The sequence below is a fragment of the Schistocerca nitens genome, chromosome 2 (assembly GCF_023898315.1).
Source record: "Schistocerca nitens isolate TAMUIC-IGC-003100 chromosome 2, iqSchNite1.1, whole genome shotgun sequence".
NCBI classification, from domain to species: Eukaryota; Metazoa; Arthropoda; class Insecta; order Orthoptera; family Acrididae; genus Schistocerca; species Schistocerca nitens.
In genome coordinates, this window is record NC_064615.1 from 41,859,009 (window position 1) to 41,875,314 (window position 16,306).

Genomic DNA, 16,306 nt, shown 5'->3' on the forward strand with positions numbered 1-16,306 from the left:
GAAGGTGATTACCAAGGTTTCGGTACAGATCGTAGCAAATGCTTGTCGGTTTAAAGTGATGAAAAAGTGTTTCCGCCCGGGATCGAACCGGGGACCTTCTGCGTGTTAGGCAGACGTGATAACCGCTACACCACGGAAACTACTGCTTTCGGGCTTGCTTCACAGAGAACTTGTAACAAGGTTGCCATCGTAACTTAAAAATTCAATAAATGCGGCACTTGCATGAAGAAGGTACATGCAGCAGATCCACACATGACGTGGCTCACTGGAGTAGTATGCGACATAGGCAGGAAAATGCTGTTCCCGCCCGGGATCGAACCGGGGACCTTCTGCGTGTGAAGCAGATGTGATAACCGCTACACTACGGAAACGACGGACACGCTCACTCCATCCTTGTACACTCGAAGGCGCCTCAGCCTTTCTTTCGCCCGCGCATGCACACACCATAGTTCTTTTGACAGCCTGAAACCCATCGCTGCCGAGGGCTCAACAAGTCTTCGGGGTGCTCGAGAGGGTGTCTGTCGTAGCATCCCGAACGAGATAGCGGCGTTTCGCGCAGTCGTTATTGCAAGTCACATTAGCAAAAACAATCACCTCCTTAGCAGCAGGCAGTGCGAGCCCAGCAGCAGCTTTACATGAAGATGCCAATAGCCCTGGAAGGCCGCCGACCGCGGGCCACGGCACCTCCGAGAACGGTGCTGCCCATGACCCATTGTGTCGCTACACAGTCTGTCGAAGAACAGCACTGCCGGCAGAGAGCACCTCCCCCATCCCGCCAGCCGCACCAGACTCAAAGAGCACCCTGGACGACTTCGAGGGACGCAGTTTAATGGAATATTTGGCGCTCGCGCTGTCACAGGGCTCGTTGGTCTAGGGGTATGATTCCTGCTTAGGGTGCAGGAGGTCCCGGGTTCAAATCCCGGACGAGCCCTAGCGTTTTGTGCAAACTGGTCGCACGTCGGTGGCTGAGTCAGCGCAAAAAGCTGCCCGTCAATGTAAAGCTAATTTCATATTTGCTCTAAGGAACTGACCCTCTGGTCCGACGTATGAAGGTGATTACCAAGGTTTCGGTACAGATCGTAGCAAATGCTTGTCGGTTTAAAGTGATGAAAAAGTGTTTCCGCCCGGGATCGAACCGGGGACCTTCTGCGTGTTAGGCAGACGTGATAACCGCTACACCACGGAAACTACTGCTTTCAGGCTTGCTTCACAGAGAACTTGTAACAAGGTTGCCATCGTAACTTAAAAATTCAATAAATGCGGCACTTGCATGAAGAAGGTACATGCAGCAGATCCACACATGACGTGGCTCACTGGAGTAGTATGCGACATAGGCAGGAAAATGCTGTTCCCGCCCGGGATCGAACCGGGGACCTTCTGCGTGTGAAGCAGATGTGATAACCGCTACACTACGGAAACGACGGACACGCTCACTCCATCCTTGTACACTCGAAGGCGCCTCAGCCTTTCTTTCGCCCGCGCATGCACACACCATAGTTCTTTTGACAGCCTGAAACCCATCGCTGCCGAGGGCTCAACAAGTCTTCGGGGTGCTCGAGAGGGTGTCTGTCGTAGCATCCCGAACGAGATAGCGGCGTTTCGCGCAGTCGTTATTGCAAGTCACATTAGCAAAAACAATCACCTCCTTAGCAGCAGGCAGTGCGCCCAGCAGCAGCTTTACATGAAGATGCCAATAGCCCTGGAAGGCCGCCGACCGCGGGCCACGGCACCTCCGAGAACGGTGCTGCCCATGACCCATTGTGTCGCTACACAGTCTGTCGAAGAACAGCACTGCCGGCAGAGAGCACCTCCCCCATCCCGCCAGCCGCACCAGACTCAAAGAGCACCCTGGACGACTTCGAGGGACGCAGTTTGCTGGAATATTTGGCGCTCGCGCTGTCACAGGGCTCGTTGGTCTAGGGGTATGATTCCTGCTTAGGGTGCAGGAGGTCCCGGGTTCAAATCCCGGACGAGCCCTAGCGTTTTGTGCAAACTGGTCGCACGTCGGTGGCTGAGTCAGCGCAAAAAGCTGCCCGTCAATGTAAAGCTAATTTCATATTTGCTCTAAGGAACTGACCCTCTGGTCCGACGTATGAAGGTGATTACCAAGGTTTCGGTACAGATCGTAGCAAATGCTTGTCGGTTTAAAGTGATGAAAAAGTGTTTCCGCCCGGGATCGAACCGGGGACCTTCTGCGTGTTAGGCAGACGTGATAACCGCTACACCACGGAAACTACTGCTTTCAGGCTTGCTTCACAGAGAACTTGTAACAAGGTTGCCATCGTAACTTAAAAATTCAATAAATGCGGCACTTGCATGAAGAAGGTACATGCAGCAGATCCACACATGACGTGGCTCACTGGAGTAGTATGCGACATAGGCAGGAAAATGCTGTTCCCGCCCGGGATCGAACCGGGGACCTTCTGCGTGTGAAGCAGATGTGATAACCGCTACACTACGGAAACGACGGACACGCTCACTCCATCCGTGTACACTCGAAGGCGCCTCAGCCTTTCTTTCGCCCGCGCATGCACACACCATAGTTCTTTTGACAGCCTGAAACCCATCGCTGCCGAGGGCTCAACAAGTCTTCGGGGTGCTCGAGAGGGTGTCTGTCGTAGCATCCCGAACGAGATAGCGGCGTTTCGCGCAGTCGTTATTGCAAGTCACATTAGCAAAAACAATCACCTCCTTAGCAGCAGGCAGTGCGAGCCCAGCAGCAGCTTTACATGAAGATGCCAATAGCCCTGGAAGGCCGCCGACCGCGGGCCACGGCACCTCCGAGAAGGGTGCTGCCCATGACCCATTGTGTCGCTACACAGTCTGTCGAAGAACAGCACTGCCGGCAGAGAGCACCTCCCCCATCCCGCCAGCCGCACCAGACTCAAAGAGCACCCTGGACGACTTCGAGGGACGCAGTTTGCTGGAATATTTGGCGCTCGCGCTGTCACAGGGCTCGTTGGTCTAGGGGTATGATTCCTGCTTAGGGTGCAGGAGGTCCCGGGTTCAAATCCCGGACGAGCCCTAGCGTTTTGTGCAAACTGGTCGCACGTCGGTGGCTGAGTCAGCGCAAAAAGCTGCCCGTCAATGTAAAGCTAATTTCATATTTGCTCTAAGGAACTGACCCTCTGGTCCGACGTATGAAGGTGATTACCAAGGTTTCGGTACAGATCGTAGCAAATGCTTGTCGGTTTAAAGTGATGAAAAAGTGTTTCCGCCCGGGATCGAACCGGGGACCTTCTGCGTGTTAGGCAGACGTGATAACCGCTACACCACGGAAACTACTGCTTTCAGGCTTGCTTCACAGAGAACTTGTAACAAGGTTGCCATCGTAACTTAAAAATTCAATAAATGCGGCACTTGCATGAAGAAGGTACATGCAGCAGATCCACACATGACGTGGCTCACTGGAGTAGTATGCGACATAGGCAGGAAAATGCTGTTCCCGCCCGGGATCGAACCGGGGACCTTCTGCGTGTGAAGCAGATGTGATAACCGCTACACTACGGAAACGACGGACACGCTCACTCCATCCTTGTACACTCGAAGGCGCCTCAGCCTTTCTTTCGCCCGCGCATGCACACACCATAGTTCTTTTGACAGCCTGAAACCCATCGCTGCCGAGGGCTCAACAAGTCTTCGGGGTGCTCGAGAGGGTGTCTGTCGTAGCATCCCGAACGAGATAGCGGCGTTTCGCGCAGTCGTTATTGCAAGTCACATTAGCAAAAACAATCACCTCCTTAGCAGCAGGCAGTGCGAGCCCAGCAGCAGCTTTACATGAAGATGCCAATAGCCCTGGAAGGCCGCCGACCGCGGGCCACGGCACCTCCGAGAAGGGTGCTGCCCATGACCCATTGTGTCGCTACACAGTCTGTCGAAGAACAGCACTGCCGGCAGAGAGCACCTCCCCCATCCCGCCAGCCGCACCAGACTCAAAGAGCACCCTGGACGACTTCGAGGGACGCAGTTTGCTGGAATATTTGGCGCTCGCGCTGTCACAGGGCTCGTTGGTCTAGGGGTATGATTCCTGCTTAGGGTGCAGGAGGTCCCGGGTTCAAATCCCGGACGAGCCCTAGCGTTTTGTGCAAACTGGTCGCACGTCGGTGGCTGAGTCAGCGCAAAAAGCTGCCCGTCAATGTAAAGCTAATTTCATATTTGCTCTAAGGAACTGACCCTCTGGTCCGACGTATGAAGGTGATTACCAAGGTTTCGGTACAGATCGTAGCAAATGCTTGTCGGTTTAAAGTGATGAAAAAGTGTTTCCGCCCGGGATCGAACCGGGGACCTTCTGCGTGTTAGGCAGACGTGATAACCGCTACACCACGGAAACTACTGCTTTCAGGCTTGCTTCACAGAGAACTTGTAACAAGGTTGCCATCGTAACTTAAAAATTCAATAAATGCGGCACTTGCATGAAGAAGGTACATGCAGCAGATCCACACATGACGTGGCTCACTGGAGTAGTATGCGACATAGGCAGGAAAATGCTGTTCCCGCCCGGGATCGAACCGGGGACCTTCTGCGTGTGAAGCAGATGTGATAACCGCTACACTACGGAAACGACGGACACGCTCACTCCATCCTTGTACACTCGAAGGCGCCTCAGCCTTTCTTTCGCCCGCGCATGCACACACCATAGTTCTTTTGACAGCCTGAAACCCATCGCTGCCGAGGGCTCAACAAGTCTTCGGGGTGCTCGAGAGGGTGTCTGTCGTAGCATCCCGAACGAGATAGCGGCGTTTCGCGCAGTCGTTATTGCAAGTCACATTAGCAAAAACAATCACCTCCTTAGCAGCAGGCAGTGCGAGCCCAGCAGCAGCTTTACATGAAGATGCCAATAGCCCTGGATGGCCGCCGACCGCGGGCCACGGCACCTCCGAGAACGGTGCTGCCCATGACCCATTGTGTCGCTACACAGTCTGTCGAAGAACAGCACTGCCGGCAGAGAGCACCTCCCCCATCCCGCCAGCCGCACCCGACTCAAAGAGCACCCTGGACGACTTCGAGGGACGCAGTTTGCTGGAATATTTGGCGCTCGCGCTGTCACAGGGCTCGTTGGTCTAGGGGTATGATTCCTGCTTAGGGTGCAGGAGGTCCCGGGTTCAAATCCCGGACGAGCCCTAGCGTTTTGTGCAAACTGGTCGCACGTCGGTGGCTGAGTCAGCGCAAAAAGCTGCCCGTCAATGTAAAGCTAATTTCATATTTGCTCTAAGGAACTGACCCTCTGGTCCGACGTATGAAGGTGATTACCAAGGTTTCGGTACAGATCGTAGCAAATGCTTGTCGGTTTAAAGTGATGAAAAAGTGTTTCCGCCCGGGATCGAACCGGGGACCTTCTGCGTGTTAGGCAGACGTGATAACCGCTACACCACGGAAACTACTGCTTTCAGGCTTGCTTCACAGAGAACTTGTAACAAGGTTGCCATCGTAACTTAAAAATTCAATAAATGCGGCACTTGCATGAAGAAGGTACATGCAGCAGATCCACACATGACGTGGCTCACTGGAGTAGTATGCGACATAGGCAGGAAAATGCTGTTCCCGCCCGGGATCGAACCGGGGACCTTCTGCGTGTGAAGCAGATGTGATAACCGCTACACTACGGAAACGACGGACACGCTCACTCCATCCTTGTACACTCGAAGGCGCCTCAGCCTTTCTTTCGCCCGCGCATGCACACACCATAGTTCTTTTGACAGCCTGAAACCCATCGCTGCCGAGGGCTCAACAAGTCTTCGGGGTGCTCGAGAGGGTGTCTGTCGTAGCATCCCGAACGAGATAGCGGCGTTTCGCGCAGTCGTTATTGCAAGTCACATTAGCAAAAACAATCACCTCCTTAGCAGCAGGCAGTGCGAGCCCAGCAGCAGCTTTACATGAAGATGCCAATAGCCCTGGAAGGCCGCCGACCGCGGGCCACGGCACCTCCGAGAAGGGTGCTGCCCATGACCCATTGTGTCGCTACACAGTCTGTCGAAGAACAGCACTGCCGGCAGAGAGCACCTCCCCCATCCCGCCAGCCGCACCAGACTCAAAGAGCACCCTGGACGACTTCGAGGGACGCAGTTTGCTGGAATATTTGGCGCTCGCGCTGTCACAGGGCTCGTTGGTCTAGGGGTATGATTCCTGCTTAGGGTGCAGGAGGTCCCGGGTTCAAATCCCGGACGAGCCCTAGCGTTTTGTGCAAACTGGTCGCACGTCGGTGGCTGAGTCAGCGCAAAAAGCTGCCCGTCAATGTAAAGCTAATTTCATATTTGCTCTAAGGAACTGACCCTCTGGTCCGACGTATGAAGGTGATTACCAAGGTTTCGGTACAGATCGTAGCAAATGCTTGTCGGTTTAAAGTGATGAAAAAGTGTTTCCGCCCGGGATCGAACCGGGGACCTTCTGCGTGTTAGGCAGACGTGATAACCGCTACACCACGGAAACTACTGCTTTCGGGCTTGCTTCACAGAGAACTTGTAACAAGGTTGCCATCGTAACTTAAAAATTCAATAAATGCGGCACTTGCATGAAGAAGGTACATGCAGCAGATCCACACATGACGTGGCTCACTGGAGTAGTATGCGACATAGGCAGGAAAATGCTGTTCCCGCCCGGGATCGAACCGGGGACCTTCTGCGTGTGAAGCAGATGTGATAACCGCTACACTACGGAAACGACGGACACGCTCACTCCATCCTTGTACACTCGAAGGCGCCTCAGCCTTTCTTTCGCCCGCGCATGCACACACCATAGTTCTTTTGACAGCCTGAAACCCATCGCTGCCGAGGGCTCAACAAGTCTTCGGGGTGCTCGAGAGGGTGTCTGTCGTAGCATCCCGAACGAGATAGCGGCGTTTCGCGCAGTCGTTATTGCAAGTCACATTAGCAAAAACAATCACCTCCTTAGCAGCAGGCAGTGCGAGCCCAGCAGCAGCTTTACATGAAGATGCCAATAGCCCTGGAAGGCCGCCGACCGCGGGCCACGGCACCTCCGAGAACGGTGCTGCCCATGACCCATTGTGTCGCTACACAGTCTGTCGAAGAACAGCACTGCCGGCAGAGAGCACCTCCCCCATCCCGCCAGCCGCACCAGACTCAAAGAGCACCCTGGACGACTTCGAGGGACGCAGTTTGCTGGAATATTTGGCGCTCGCGCTGTCACAGGGCTCGTTGGTCTAGGGGTATGATTCCTGCTTAGGGTGCAGGAGGTCCCGGGTTCAAATCCCGGACGAGCCCTAGCGTTTTGTGCAAACTGGTCGCACGTCGGTGGCTGAGTCAGCGCAAAAAGCTGCCCGTCAATGTAAAGCTAATTTCATATTTGCTCTAAGGAACTGACCCTCTGGTCCGACGTATGAAGGTGATTACCAAGGTTTCGGTACAGATCGTAGCAAATGCTTGTCGGTTTAAAGTGATGAAAAAGTGTTTCCGCCCGGGATCGAACCGGGGACCTTCTGCGTGTTAGGCAGACGTGATAACCGCTACACCACGGAAACTACTGCTTTCAGGCTTGCTTCACAGAGAACTTGTAACAAGGTTGCCATCGTAACTTAAAAATTCAATAAATGCGGCACTTGCATGAAGAAGGTACATGCAGCAGATCCACACATGACGTGGCTCACTGGAGTAGTATGCGACATAGGCAGGAAAATGCTGTTCCCGCCCGGGATCGAACCGGGGACCTTCTGCGTGTGAAGCAGATGTGATAACCGCTACACTACGGAAACGACGGACACGCTCACTCCATCCTTGTACACTCGAAGGCGCCTCAGCCTTTCTTTCGCCCGCGCATGCACACACCATAGTTCTTTTGACAGCCTGAAACCCATCGCTGCCGAGGGCTCAACAAGTCTTCGGGGTGCTCGAGAGGGTGTCTGTCGTAGCATCCCGAACGAGATAGCGGCGTTTCGCGCAGTCGTTATTGCAAGTCACATTAGCAAAAACAATCACCTCCTTAGCAGCAGGCAGTGCGCCCAGCAGCAGCTTTACATGAAGATGCCAATAGCCCTGGAAGGCCGCCGACCGCGGGCCACGGCACCTCCGAGAACGGTGCTGCCCATGACCCATTGTGTCGCTACACAGTCTGTCGAAGAACAGCACTGCCGGCAGAGAGCACCTCCCCCATCCCGCCAGCCGCACCAGACTCAAAGAGCACCCTGGACGACTTCGAGGGACGCAGTTTGCTGGAATATTTGGCGCTCGCGCTGTCACAGGGCTCGTTGGTCTAGGGGTATGATTCCTGCTTAGGGTGCAGGAGGTCCCGGGTTCAAATCCCGGACGAGCCCTAGCGTTTTGTGCAAACTGGTCGCACGTCGGTGGCTGAGTCAGCGCAAAAAGCTGCCCGTCAATGTAAAGCTAATTTCATATTTGCTCTAAGGAACTGACCCTCTGGTCCGACGTATGAAGGTGATTACCAAGGTTTCGGTACAGATCGTAGCAAATGCTTGTCGGTTTAAAGTGATGAAAAAGTGTTTCCGCCCGGGATCGAACCGGGGACCTTCTGCGTGTTAGGCAGACGTGATAACCGCTACACCACGGAAACTACTGCTTTCAGGCTTGCTTCACAGAGAACTTGTAACATCGTTGCCATCGTAACTTAAAAATTCAATAAATGCGGCACTTGCATGAAGAAGGTACATGCAGCAGATCCACACATGACGTGGCTCACTGGAGTAGTATGCGACATAGGCAGGAAAATGCTGTTCCCGCCCGGGATCGAACCGGGGACCTTCTGCGTGTGAAGCAGATGTGATAACCGCTACACTACGGAAACGACGGACACGCTCACTCCATCCGTGTACACTCGAAGGCGCCTCAGCCTTTCTTTCGCCCGCGCATGCACACACCATAGTTCTTTTGACAGCCTGAAACCCATCGCTGCCGAGGGCTCAACAAGTCTTCGGGGTGCTCGAGAGGGTGTCTGTCGTAGCATCCCGAACGAGATAGCGGCGTTTCGCGCAGTCGTTATTGCAAGTCACATTAGCAAAAACAATCACCTCCTTAGCAGCAGGCAGTGCGAGCCCAGCAGCAGCTTTACATGAAGATGCCAATAGCCCTGGAAGGCCGCCGACCGCGGGCCACGGCACCTCCGAGAACGGTGCTGCCCATGACCCATTGTGTCGCTACACAGTCTGTCGAAGAACAGCACTGCCGGCAGAGAGCACCTCCCCCATCCCGCCAGCCGCACCAGACTCAAAGAGCACCCTGGACGACTTCGAGGGACGCAGTTTGCTGGAATATTTGGCGCTCGCGCTGTCACAGGGCTCGTTGGTCTAGGGGTATGATTCCTGCTTAGGGTGCAGGAGGTCCCGGGTTCAAATCCCGGACGAGCCCTAGCGTTTTGTGCAAACTGGTCGCACGTCGGTGGCTGAGTCAGCGCAAAAAGCTGCCCGTCAATGTAAAGCTAATTTCATATTTGCTCTAAGGAACTGACCCTCTGGTCCGACGTATGAAGGTGATTACCAAGGTTTCGGTACAGATCGTAGCAAATGCTTGTCGGTTTAAAGTGATGAAAAAGTGTTTCCGCCCGGGATCGAACCGGGGACCTTCTGCGTGTTAGGCAGACGTGATAACCGCTACACCACGGAAACTACTGCTTTCAGGCTTGCTTCACAGAGAACTTGTAACAAGGTTGCCATCGTAACTTAAAAATTCAATAAATGCGGCACTTGCATGAAGAAGGTACATGCAGCAGATCCACACATGACGTGGCTCACTGGAGTAGTATGCGACATAGGCAGGAAAATGCTGTTCCCGCCCGGGATCGAACCGGGGACCTTCTGCGTGTGAAGCAGATGTGATAACCGCTACACTACGGAAACGACGGACACGCTCACTCCATCCGTGTACACTCGAAGGCGCCTCAGCCTTTCTTTCGCCCGCGCATGCACACACCATAGTTCTTTTGACAGCCTGAAACCCATCGCTGCCGAGGGCTCAACAAGTCTTCGGGGTGCTCGAGAGGGTGTCTGTCGTAGCATCCCGAACGAGATAGCGGCGTTTCGCGCAGTCGTTATTGCAAGTCACATTAGCAAAAACAATCACCTCCTTAGCAGCAGGCAGTGCGAGCCCAGCAGCAGCTTTACATGAAGATGCCAATAGCCCTGGAAGGCCGCCGACCGCGGGCCACGGCACCTCCGAGAACGGTGCTGCCCATGACCCATTGTGTCGCTACACAGTCTGTCGAAGAACAGCACTGCCGGCAGAGAGCACCTCCCCCATCCCGCCAGCCGCACCAGACTCAAAGAGCACCCTGGACGACTTCGAGGGACGCAGTTTGCTGGAATATTTGGCGCTCGCGCTGTCACAGGGCTCGTTGGTCTAGGGGTATGATTCCTGCTTAGGGTGCAGGAGGTCCCGAGTTCAAATCCCGGACGAGCCCTAGCGTTTTGTGCAAACTGGTCGCACGTCGGTGGCTGAGTCAGCGCAAAAAGCTGCCCGTCAATGTAAAGCTAATTTCATATTTGCTCTAAGGAACTGACCCTCTGGTCCGACGTATGAAGGTGATTACCAAGGTTTCGGTACAGATCGTAGCAAATGCTTGTCGGTTTAAAGTGATGAAAAAGTGTTTCCGCCCGGGATCGAACCGGGGACCTTCTGCGTGTTAGGCAGACGTGATAACCGCTACACCACGGAAACTACTGCTTTCAGGCTTGCTTCACAGAGAACTTGTAACAAGGTTGCCATCGTAACTTAAAAATTCAATAAATGCGGCACTTGCATGAAGAAGGTACATGCAGCAGATCCACACATGACGTGGCTCACTGGAGTAGTATGCGACATAGGCAGGAAAATGCTGTTCCCGCCCGGGATCGAACCGGGGACCTTCTGCGTGTGAAGCAGATGTGATAACCGCTACACTACGGAAACGACGGACACGCTCACTCCATCCTTGTACACTCGAAGGCGCCTCAGCCTTTCTTTCGCCCGCGCATGCACACACCATAGTTCTTTTGACAGCCTGAAACCCATCGCTGCCGAGGGCTCAACAAGTCTTCGGGGTGCTCGAGAGGGTGTCTGTCGTAGCATCCCGAACGAGATAGCGGCGTTTCGCGCAGTCGTTATTGCAAGTCACATTAGCAAAAACAATCACCTCCTTAGCAGCAGGCAGTGCGAGCCCAGCAGCAGCTTTACATGAAGATGCCAATAGCCCTGGAAGGCCGCCGACCGCGGGCCACGGCACCTCCGAGAACGGTGCTGCCCATGACCCATTGTGTCGCTACACAGTCTGTCGAAGAACAGCACTGCCGGCAGAGAGCACCTCCCCCATCCCGCCAGCCGCACCAGACTCAAAGAGCACCCTGGACGACTTCGAGGGACGCAGTTTGCTGGAATATTTGGCGCTCGCGCTGTCACAGGGCTCGTTGGTCTAGGGGTATGATTCCTGCTTAGGGTGCAGGAGGTCCCGAGTTCAAATCCCGCACGAGCCCTAGCGTTTTGTGCAAACTGGTCGCACGTCGGTGGCTGAGTCAGCGCAAAAAGCTGCCCGTCAATGTAAAGCTAATTTCATATTTGCTCTAAGGAACTGACCCTCTGGTCCGACGTATGAAGGTGATTACCAAGGTTTCGGTACAGATCGTAGCAAATGCTTGTCGGTTTAAAGTGATGAAAAAGTGTTTCCGCCCGGGATCGAACCGGGGACCTTCTGCGTGTTAGGCAGACGTGATAACCGCTACACCACGGAAACTACTGCTTTCAGGCTTGCTTCACAGAGAACTTGTAACAAGGTTGCCATCGTAACTTAAAAATTCAATAAATGCGGCACTTGCATGAAGAAGGTACATGCAGCAGATCCACACATGACGTGGCTCACTGGAGTAGTATGCGACATAGGCAGGAAAATGCTGTTCCCGCCCGGGATCGAACCGGGGACCTTCTGCGTGTGAAGCAGATGTGATAACCGCTACACTACGGAAACGACGGACACGCTCACTCCATCCTTGTACACTCGAAGGCGCCTCAGCCTTTCTTTCGCCCGCGCATGCACACACCATAGTTCTTTTGACAGCCTGAAACCCATCGCTGCCGAGGGCTCAACAAGTCTTCGGGGTGCTCGAGAGGGTGTCTGTCGTAGCATCCCGAACGAGATAGCGGCGTTTCGCGCAGTCGTTATTGCAAGTCACATTAGCAAAAACAATCACCTCCTTAGCAGCAGGCAGTGCGAGCCCAGCAGCAGCTTTACATGAAGATGCCAATAGCCCTGGAAGGCCGCCGACCGCGGGCCACGGCACCTCCGAGAACGGTGCTGCCCATGACCCATTGTGTCGCTACACAGTCTGTCGAAGAACAGCACTGCCGGCAGAGAGCACCTCCCCCATCCCGCCAGCCGCACCAGACTCAAAGAGCACCCTGGACGACTTCGAGGGACGCAGTTTGCTGGAATATTTGGCGCTCGCGCTGTCACAGGGCTCGTTGGTCTAGGGGTATGATTCCTGCTTAGGGTGCAGGAGGTCCCGGGTTCAAATCCCGGACGAGCCCTAGCGTTTTGTGCAAACTGGTCGCACGTCGGTGGCTGAGTCAGCGCAAAAAGCTGCCCGTCAATGTAAAGCTAATTTCATATTTGCTCTAAGGAACTGACCCTCTGGTCCGACGTATGAAGGTGATTACCAAGGTTTCGGTACAGATCGTAGCAAATGCTTGTCGGTTTAAAGTGATGAAAAAGTGTTTCCGCCCGGGATCGAACCGGGGACCTTCTGCGTGTTAGGCAGACGTGATAACCGCTACACCACGGAAACTACTGCTTTCAGGCTTGCTTCACAGAGAACTTGTAACAAGGTTGCCATCGTAACTTAAAAATTCAATAAATGCGGCACTTGCATGAAGAAGGTACATGCAGCAGATCCACACATGACGTGGCTCACTGGAGTAGTATGCGACATAGGCAGGAAAATGCTGTTCCCGCCCGGGATCGAACCGGGGACCTTCTGCGTGTGAAGCAGATGTGATAACCGCTACACTACGGAAACGACGGACACGCTCACTCCATCCGTGTACACTCGAAGGCGCCTCAGCCTTTCTTTCGCCCGCGCATGCACACACCATAGTTCTTTTGACAGCCTGAAACCCATCGCTGCCGAGGGCTCAACAAGTCTTCGGGGTGCTCGAGAGGGTGTCTGTCGTAGCATCCCGAACGAGATAGCGGCGTTTCGCGCAGTCGTTATTGCAAGTCACATTAGCAAAAACAATCACCTCCTTAGCAGCAGGCAGTGCGAGCCCAGCAGCAGCTTTACATGAAGATGCCAATAGCCCTGGAAGGCCGCCGACCGCGGGCCACGGCACCTCCGAGAAGGGTGCTGCCCATGACCCATTGTGTCGCTACACAGTCTGTCGAAGAACAGCACTGCCGGCAGAGAGCACCTCCCCCATCCCGCCAGCCGCACCAGACTCAAAGAGCACCCTGGACGACTTCGAGGGACGCAGTTTGCTGGAATATTTGGCGCTCGCGCTGTCACAGGGCTCGTTGGTCTAGGGGTATGATTCCTGCTTAGGGTGCAGGAGGTCCCGAGTTCAAATCCCGCACGAGCCCTAGCGTTTTGTGCAAACTGGTCGCACGTCGGTGGCTGAGTCAGCGCAAAAAGCTGCCCGTCAATGTAAAGCTAATTTCATATTTGCTCTAAGGAACTGACCCTCTGGTCCGACGTATGAAGGTGATTACCAAGGTTTCGGTACAGATCGTAGCAAATGCTTGTCGGTTTAAAGTGATGAAAAAGTGTTTCCGCCCGGGATCGAACCGGGGACCTTCTGCGTGTTAGGCAGACGTGATAACCGCTACACCACGGAAACTACTGCTTTCAGGCTTGCTTCACAGAGAACTTGTAACAAGGTTGCCATCGTAACTTAAAAATTCAATAAATGCGGCACTTGCATGAAGAAGGTACATGCAGCAGATCCACACATGACGTGGCTCACTGGAGTAGTATGCGACATAGGCAGGAAAATGCTGTTCCCGCCCGGGATCGAACCGGGGACCTTCTGCGTGTGAAGCAGATGTGATAACCGCTACACTACGGAAACGACGGACACGCTCACTCCATCCTTGTACACTCGAAGGCGCCTCAGCCTTTCTTTCGCCCGCGCATGCACACACCATAGTTCTTTTGACAGCCTGAAACCCATCGCTGCCGAGGGCTCAACAAGTCTTCGGGGTGCTCGAGAGGGTGTCTGTCGTAGCATCCCGAACGAGATAGCGGCGTTTCGCGCAGTCGTTATTGCAAGTCACATTAGCAAAAACAATCACCTCCTTAGCAGCAGGCAGTGCGAGCCCAGCAGCAGCTTTACATGAAGATGCCAATAGCCCTGGAAGGCCGCCGACCGCGGGCCACGGCACCTCCGAGAACGGTGCTGCCCATGACCCATTGTGTCGCTACACAGTCTGTCGAAGAACAGCACTGCCGGCAGAGAGCACCTCCCCCATCCCGCCAGCCGCACCAGACTCAAAGAGCACCCTGGACGACTTCGAGGGACGCAGTTTGCTGGAATATTTGGCGCTCGCGCTGTCACAGGGCTCGTTGGTCTAGGGGTATGATTCCTGCTTAGGGTGCAGGAGGTCCCGGGTTCAAATCCCGGACGAGCCCTAGCGTTTTGTGCAAACTGGTCGCACGTCGGTGGCTGAGTCAGCGCAAAAAGCTGCCCGTCAATGTAAAGCTAATTTCATATTTGCTCTAAGGAACTGACCCTCTGGTCCGACGTATGAAGGTGATTACCAAGGTTTCGGTACAGATCGTAGCAAATGCTTGTCGGTTTAAAGTGATGAAAAAGTGTTTCCGCCCGGGATCGAACCGGGGACCTTCTGCGTGTTAGGCAGACGTGATAACCGCTACACCACGGAAACTACTGCTTTCAGGCTTGCTTCACAGAGAACTTGTAACAAGGTTGCCATCGTAACTTAAAAATTCAATAAATGCGGCACTTGCATGAAGAAGGTACATGCAGCAGATCCACACATGACGTGGCTCACTGGAGTAGTATGCGACATAGGCAGGAAAATGCTGTTCCCGCCCGGGATCGAACCGGGGACCTTCTGCGTGTGAAGCAGATGTGATAACCGCTACACTACGGAAACGACGGACACGCTCACTCCATCCTTGTACACTCGAAGGCGCCTCAGCCTTTCTTTCGCCCGCGCATGCACACACCATAGTTCTTTTGACAGCCTGAAACCCATCGCTGCCGAGGGCTCAACAAGTCTTCGGGGTGCTCGAGAGGGTGTCTGTCGTAGCATCCCGAACGAGATAGCGGCGTTTCGCGCAGTCGTTATTGCAAGTCACATTAGCAAAAACAATCACCTCCTTAGCAGCAGGCAGTGCGAGCCCAGCAGCAGCTTTACATGAAGATGCCAATAGCCCTGGAAGGCCGCCGACCGCGGGCCACGGCACCTCCGAGAACGGTGCTGCCCATGACCCATTGTGTCGCTACACAGTCTGTCGAAGAACAGCACTGCCGGCAGAGAGCACCTCCCCCATCCCGCCAGCCGCACCAGACTCAAAGAGCACCCTGGACGACTTCGAGGGACGCAGTTTGCTGGAATATTTGGCGCTCGCGCTGTCACAGGGCTCGTTGGTCTAGGGGTATGATTCCTGCTTAGGGTGCAGGAGGTCCCGAGTTCAAATCCCGCACGAGCCCTAGCGTTTTGTGCAAACTGGTCGCACGTCGGTGGCTGAGTCAGCGCAAAAAGCTGCCCGTCAATGTAAAGCTAATTTCATATTTGCTCTAAGGAACTGACCCTCTGGTCCGACGTATGAAGGTGATTACCAAGGTTTCGGTACAGATCGTAGCAAATGCTTGTCGGTTTAAAGTGATGAAAAAGTGTTTCCGCCCGGGATCGAACCGGGGACCTTCTGCGTGTTAGGCAGACGTGATAACCGCTACACCACGGAAACTACTGCTTTCAGGCTTGCTTCACAGAGAACTTGTAACAAGGTTGCCATCGTAACTTAAAAATTCAATAAATGCGGCACTTGCATGAAGAAGGTACATGCAGCAGATCCACACATGACGTGGCTCACTGGAGTAGTATGCGACATAGGCAGGAAAATGCTGTTCCCGCCCGGGATCGAACCGGGGACCTTCTGCGTGTGAAGCAGATGTGATAACCGCTACACTACGGAAACGACGGACACGCTCACTCCATCCTTGTACACTCGAAGGCGCCTCAGCCTTTCTTTCGCCCGCGCATGCACACACCATAGTTCTTTTGACAGCCTGAAACCCATCGCTGCCGAGGGCTCAACAAGTCTTCGGGGTGCTCGAGAGGGTGTCTGTCGTAGCATCCCGAACGAGATAGCGGCGTTTCGCGCAGTCGTTATTGCAAGTCACATTAGCAAAAACAA

At 54.2% G+C, this 16,306-nt stretch overlaps 47 non-coding genes across 47 annotated transcripts; 15 read left to right on the forward strand and 32 right to left on the reverse strand.

Moving 5' to 3' along the window:
- Positions 1 to 67: 67 nt before the first annotated feature.
- Positions 68 to 140, reverse strand: Trnav-aac (transfer RNA valine (anticodon AAC)). The gene has a single exon. It is a non-coding gene; the product is annotated as a tRNA-Val (tRNA).
- A 158-nt stretch (positions 141 to 298) lies between these two features.
- Trnav-cac (transfer RNA valine (anticodon CAC)) lies at positions 299 to 371 on the reverse strand. Its single transcript has one exon. It is a non-coding gene; the product is annotated as a tRNA-Val (tRNA).
- Positions 372 to 859: 488 nt separating this feature from the next.
- Trnap-agg (transfer RNA proline (anticodon AGG)) lies at positions 860 to 931 on the forward strand. Its single transcript has one exon. It is a non-coding gene; the product is annotated as a tRNA-Pro (tRNA).
- A 184-nt stretch (positions 932 to 1,115) lies between these two features.
- On the reverse strand, positions 1,116 to 1,188 carry Trnav-aac (transfer RNA valine (anticodon AAC)). Its single transcript has one exon. It is a non-coding gene; the product is annotated as a tRNA-Val (tRNA).
- A 158-nt stretch (positions 1,189 to 1,346) lies between these two features.
- On the reverse strand, positions 1,347 to 1,419 carry Trnav-cac (transfer RNA valine (anticodon CAC)). Its single transcript has one exon. It is a non-coding gene; the product is annotated as a tRNA-Val (tRNA).
- A 486-nt stretch (positions 1,420 to 1,905) lies between these two features.
- Positions 1,906 to 1,977, forward strand: Trnap-agg (transfer RNA proline (anticodon AGG)). Its single transcript has one exon. It is a non-coding gene; the product is annotated as a tRNA-Pro (tRNA).
- A 184-nt stretch (positions 1,978 to 2,161) lies between these two features.
- Trnav-aac (transfer RNA valine (anticodon AAC)) lies at positions 2,162 to 2,234 on the reverse strand. Its single transcript has one exon. It is a non-coding gene; the product is annotated as a tRNA-Val (tRNA).
- Positions 2,235 to 2,392: 158 nt separating this feature from the next.
- Positions 2,393 to 2,465, reverse strand: Trnav-cac (transfer RNA valine (anticodon CAC)). The gene has a single exon. It is a non-coding gene; the product is annotated as a tRNA-Val (tRNA).
- A 488-nt stretch (positions 2,466 to 2,953) lies between these two features.
- Trnap-agg (transfer RNA proline (anticodon AGG)) lies at positions 2,954 to 3,025 on the forward strand. The gene has a single exon. It is a non-coding gene; the product is annotated as a tRNA-Pro (tRNA).
- Positions 3,026 to 3,209: 184 nt separating this feature from the next.
- Trnav-aac (transfer RNA valine (anticodon AAC)) lies at positions 3,210 to 3,282 on the reverse strand. Its single transcript has one exon. It is a non-coding gene; the product is annotated as a tRNA-Val (tRNA).
- Positions 3,283 to 3,440: 158 nt separating this feature from the next.
- On the reverse strand, positions 3,441 to 3,513 carry Trnav-cac (transfer RNA valine (anticodon CAC)). The gene has a single exon. It is a non-coding gene; the product is annotated as a tRNA-Val (tRNA).
- A 488-nt stretch (positions 3,514 to 4,001) lies between these two features.
- Positions 4,002 to 4,073, forward strand: Trnap-agg (transfer RNA proline (anticodon AGG)). Its single transcript has one exon. It is a non-coding gene; the product is annotated as a tRNA-Pro (tRNA).
- A 184-nt stretch (positions 4,074 to 4,257) lies between these two features.
- Trnav-aac (transfer RNA valine (anticodon AAC)) lies at positions 4,258 to 4,330 on the reverse strand. The gene has a single exon. It is a non-coding gene; the product is annotated as a tRNA-Val (tRNA).
- A 158-nt stretch (positions 4,331 to 4,488) lies between these two features.
- Positions 4,489 to 4,561, reverse strand: Trnav-cac (transfer RNA valine (anticodon CAC)). The gene has a single exon. It is a non-coding gene; the product is annotated as a tRNA-Val (tRNA).
- A 488-nt stretch (positions 4,562 to 5,049) lies between these two features.
- Trnap-agg (transfer RNA proline (anticodon AGG)) lies at positions 5,050 to 5,121 on the forward strand. Its single transcript has one exon. It is a non-coding gene; the product is annotated as a tRNA-Pro (tRNA).
- Positions 5,122 to 5,305: 184 nt separating this feature from the next.
- Trnav-aac (transfer RNA valine (anticodon AAC)) lies at positions 5,306 to 5,378 on the reverse strand. Its single transcript has one exon. It is a non-coding gene; the product is annotated as a tRNA-Val (tRNA).
- Positions 5,379 to 5,536: 158 nt separating this feature from the next.
- Positions 5,537 to 5,609, reverse strand: Trnav-cac (transfer RNA valine (anticodon CAC)). The gene has a single exon. It is a non-coding gene; the product is annotated as a tRNA-Val (tRNA).
- Positions 5,610 to 6,097: 488 nt separating this feature from the next.
- On the forward strand, positions 6,098 to 6,169 carry Trnap-agg (transfer RNA proline (anticodon AGG)). Its single transcript has one exon. It is a non-coding gene; the product is annotated as a tRNA-Pro (tRNA).
- A 184-nt stretch (positions 6,170 to 6,353) lies between these two features.
- On the reverse strand, positions 6,354 to 6,426 carry Trnav-aac (transfer RNA valine (anticodon AAC)). Its single transcript has one exon. It is a non-coding gene; the product is annotated as a tRNA-Val (tRNA).
- Positions 6,427 to 6,584: 158 nt separating this feature from the next.
- Positions 6,585 to 6,657, reverse strand: Trnav-cac (transfer RNA valine (anticodon CAC)). The gene has a single exon. It is a non-coding gene; the product is annotated as a tRNA-Val (tRNA).
- A 488-nt stretch (positions 6,658 to 7,145) lies between these two features.
- Trnap-agg (transfer RNA proline (anticodon AGG)) lies at positions 7,146 to 7,217 on the forward strand. Its single transcript has one exon. It is a non-coding gene; the product is annotated as a tRNA-Pro (tRNA).
- Positions 7,218 to 7,401: 184 nt separating this feature from the next.
- Positions 7,402 to 7,474, reverse strand: Trnav-aac (transfer RNA valine (anticodon AAC)). The gene has a single exon. It is a non-coding gene; the product is annotated as a tRNA-Val (tRNA).
- A 158-nt stretch (positions 7,475 to 7,632) lies between these two features.
- Positions 7,633 to 7,705, reverse strand: Trnav-cac (transfer RNA valine (anticodon CAC)). The gene has a single exon. It is a non-coding gene; the product is annotated as a tRNA-Val (tRNA).
- Positions 7,706 to 8,191: 486 nt separating this feature from the next.
- Positions 8,192 to 8,263, forward strand: Trnap-agg (transfer RNA proline (anticodon AGG)). Its single transcript has one exon. It is a non-coding gene; the product is annotated as a tRNA-Pro (tRNA).
- A 184-nt stretch (positions 8,264 to 8,447) lies between these two features.
- Trnav-aac (transfer RNA valine (anticodon AAC)) lies at positions 8,448 to 8,520 on the reverse strand. Its single transcript has one exon. It is a non-coding gene; the product is annotated as a tRNA-Val (tRNA).
- A 158-nt stretch (positions 8,521 to 8,678) lies between these two features.
- Positions 8,679 to 8,751, reverse strand: Trnav-cac (transfer RNA valine (anticodon CAC)). Its single transcript has one exon. It is a non-coding gene; the product is annotated as a tRNA-Val (tRNA).
- A 488-nt stretch (positions 8,752 to 9,239) lies between these two features.
- On the forward strand, positions 9,240 to 9,311 carry Trnap-agg (transfer RNA proline (anticodon AGG)). The gene has a single exon. It is a non-coding gene; the product is annotated as a tRNA-Pro (tRNA).
- Positions 9,312 to 9,495: 184 nt separating this feature from the next.
- Positions 9,496 to 9,568, reverse strand: Trnav-aac (transfer RNA valine (anticodon AAC)). The gene has a single exon. It is a non-coding gene; the product is annotated as a tRNA-Val (tRNA).
- Positions 9,569 to 9,726: 158 nt separating this feature from the next.
- Positions 9,727 to 9,799, reverse strand: Trnav-cac (transfer RNA valine (anticodon CAC)). The gene has a single exon. It is a non-coding gene; the product is annotated as a tRNA-Val (tRNA).
- Positions 9,800 to 10,287: 488 nt separating this feature from the next.
- Trnap-agg (transfer RNA proline (anticodon AGG)) lies at positions 10,288 to 10,359 on the forward strand. The gene has a single exon. It is a non-coding gene; the product is annotated as a tRNA-Pro (tRNA).
- A 184-nt stretch (positions 10,360 to 10,543) lies between these two features.
- Positions 10,544 to 10,616, reverse strand: Trnav-aac (transfer RNA valine (anticodon AAC)). The gene has a single exon. It is a non-coding gene; the product is annotated as a tRNA-Val (tRNA).
- A 158-nt stretch (positions 10,617 to 10,774) lies between these two features.
- On the reverse strand, positions 10,775 to 10,847 carry Trnav-cac (transfer RNA valine (anticodon CAC)). Its single transcript has one exon. It is a non-coding gene; the product is annotated as a tRNA-Val (tRNA).
- A 488-nt stretch (positions 10,848 to 11,335) lies between these two features.
- On the forward strand, positions 11,336 to 11,407 carry Trnap-agg (transfer RNA proline (anticodon AGG)). Its single transcript has one exon. It is a non-coding gene; the product is annotated as a tRNA-Pro (tRNA).
- Positions 11,408 to 11,591: 184 nt separating this feature from the next.
- Positions 11,592 to 11,664, reverse strand: Trnav-aac (transfer RNA valine (anticodon AAC)). The gene has a single exon. It is a non-coding gene; the product is annotated as a tRNA-Val (tRNA).
- A 158-nt stretch (positions 11,665 to 11,822) lies between these two features.
- On the reverse strand, positions 11,823 to 11,895 carry Trnav-cac (transfer RNA valine (anticodon CAC)). Its single transcript has one exon. It is a non-coding gene; the product is annotated as a tRNA-Val (tRNA).
- A 488-nt stretch (positions 11,896 to 12,383) lies between these two features.
- Trnap-agg (transfer RNA proline (anticodon AGG)) lies at positions 12,384 to 12,455 on the forward strand. The gene has a single exon. It is a non-coding gene; the product is annotated as a tRNA-Pro (tRNA).
- Positions 12,456 to 12,639: 184 nt separating this feature from the next.
- On the reverse strand, positions 12,640 to 12,712 carry Trnav-aac (transfer RNA valine (anticodon AAC)). The gene has a single exon. It is a non-coding gene; the product is annotated as a tRNA-Val (tRNA).
- Positions 12,713 to 12,870: 158 nt separating this feature from the next.
- Trnav-cac (transfer RNA valine (anticodon CAC)) lies at positions 12,871 to 12,943 on the reverse strand. The gene has a single exon. It is a non-coding gene; the product is annotated as a tRNA-Val (tRNA).
- A 488-nt stretch (positions 12,944 to 13,431) lies between these two features.
- On the forward strand, positions 13,432 to 13,503 carry Trnap-agg (transfer RNA proline (anticodon AGG)). The gene has a single exon. It is a non-coding gene; the product is annotated as a tRNA-Pro (tRNA).
- Positions 13,504 to 13,687: 184 nt separating this feature from the next.
- On the reverse strand, positions 13,688 to 13,760 carry Trnav-aac (transfer RNA valine (anticodon AAC)). Its single transcript has one exon. It is a non-coding gene; the product is annotated as a tRNA-Val (tRNA).
- Positions 13,761 to 13,918: 158 nt separating this feature from the next.
- Trnav-cac (transfer RNA valine (anticodon CAC)) lies at positions 13,919 to 13,991 on the reverse strand. Its single transcript has one exon. It is a non-coding gene; the product is annotated as a tRNA-Val (tRNA).
- Positions 13,992 to 14,479: 488 nt separating this feature from the next.
- Trnap-agg (transfer RNA proline (anticodon AGG)) lies at positions 14,480 to 14,551 on the forward strand. Its single transcript has one exon. It is a non-coding gene; the product is annotated as a tRNA-Pro (tRNA).
- Positions 14,552 to 14,735: 184 nt separating this feature from the next.
- On the reverse strand, positions 14,736 to 14,808 carry Trnav-aac (transfer RNA valine (anticodon AAC)). The gene has a single exon. It is a non-coding gene; the product is annotated as a tRNA-Val (tRNA).
- A 158-nt stretch (positions 14,809 to 14,966) lies between these two features.
- On the reverse strand, positions 14,967 to 15,039 carry Trnav-cac (transfer RNA valine (anticodon CAC)). Its single transcript has one exon. It is a non-coding gene; the product is annotated as a tRNA-Val (tRNA).
- A 488-nt stretch (positions 15,040 to 15,527) lies between these two features.
- Trnap-agg (transfer RNA proline (anticodon AGG)) lies at positions 15,528 to 15,599 on the forward strand. The gene has a single exon. It is a non-coding gene; the product is annotated as a tRNA-Pro (tRNA).
- A 184-nt stretch (positions 15,600 to 15,783) lies between these two features.
- Positions 15,784 to 15,856, reverse strand: Trnav-aac (transfer RNA valine (anticodon AAC)). The gene has a single exon. It is a non-coding gene; the product is annotated as a tRNA-Val (tRNA).
- A 158-nt stretch (positions 15,857 to 16,014) lies between these two features.
- Trnav-cac (transfer RNA valine (anticodon CAC)) lies at positions 16,015 to 16,087 on the reverse strand. Its single transcript has one exon. It is a non-coding gene; the product is annotated as a tRNA-Val (tRNA).
- Positions 16,088 to 16,306: the final 219 nt, after the last annotated feature.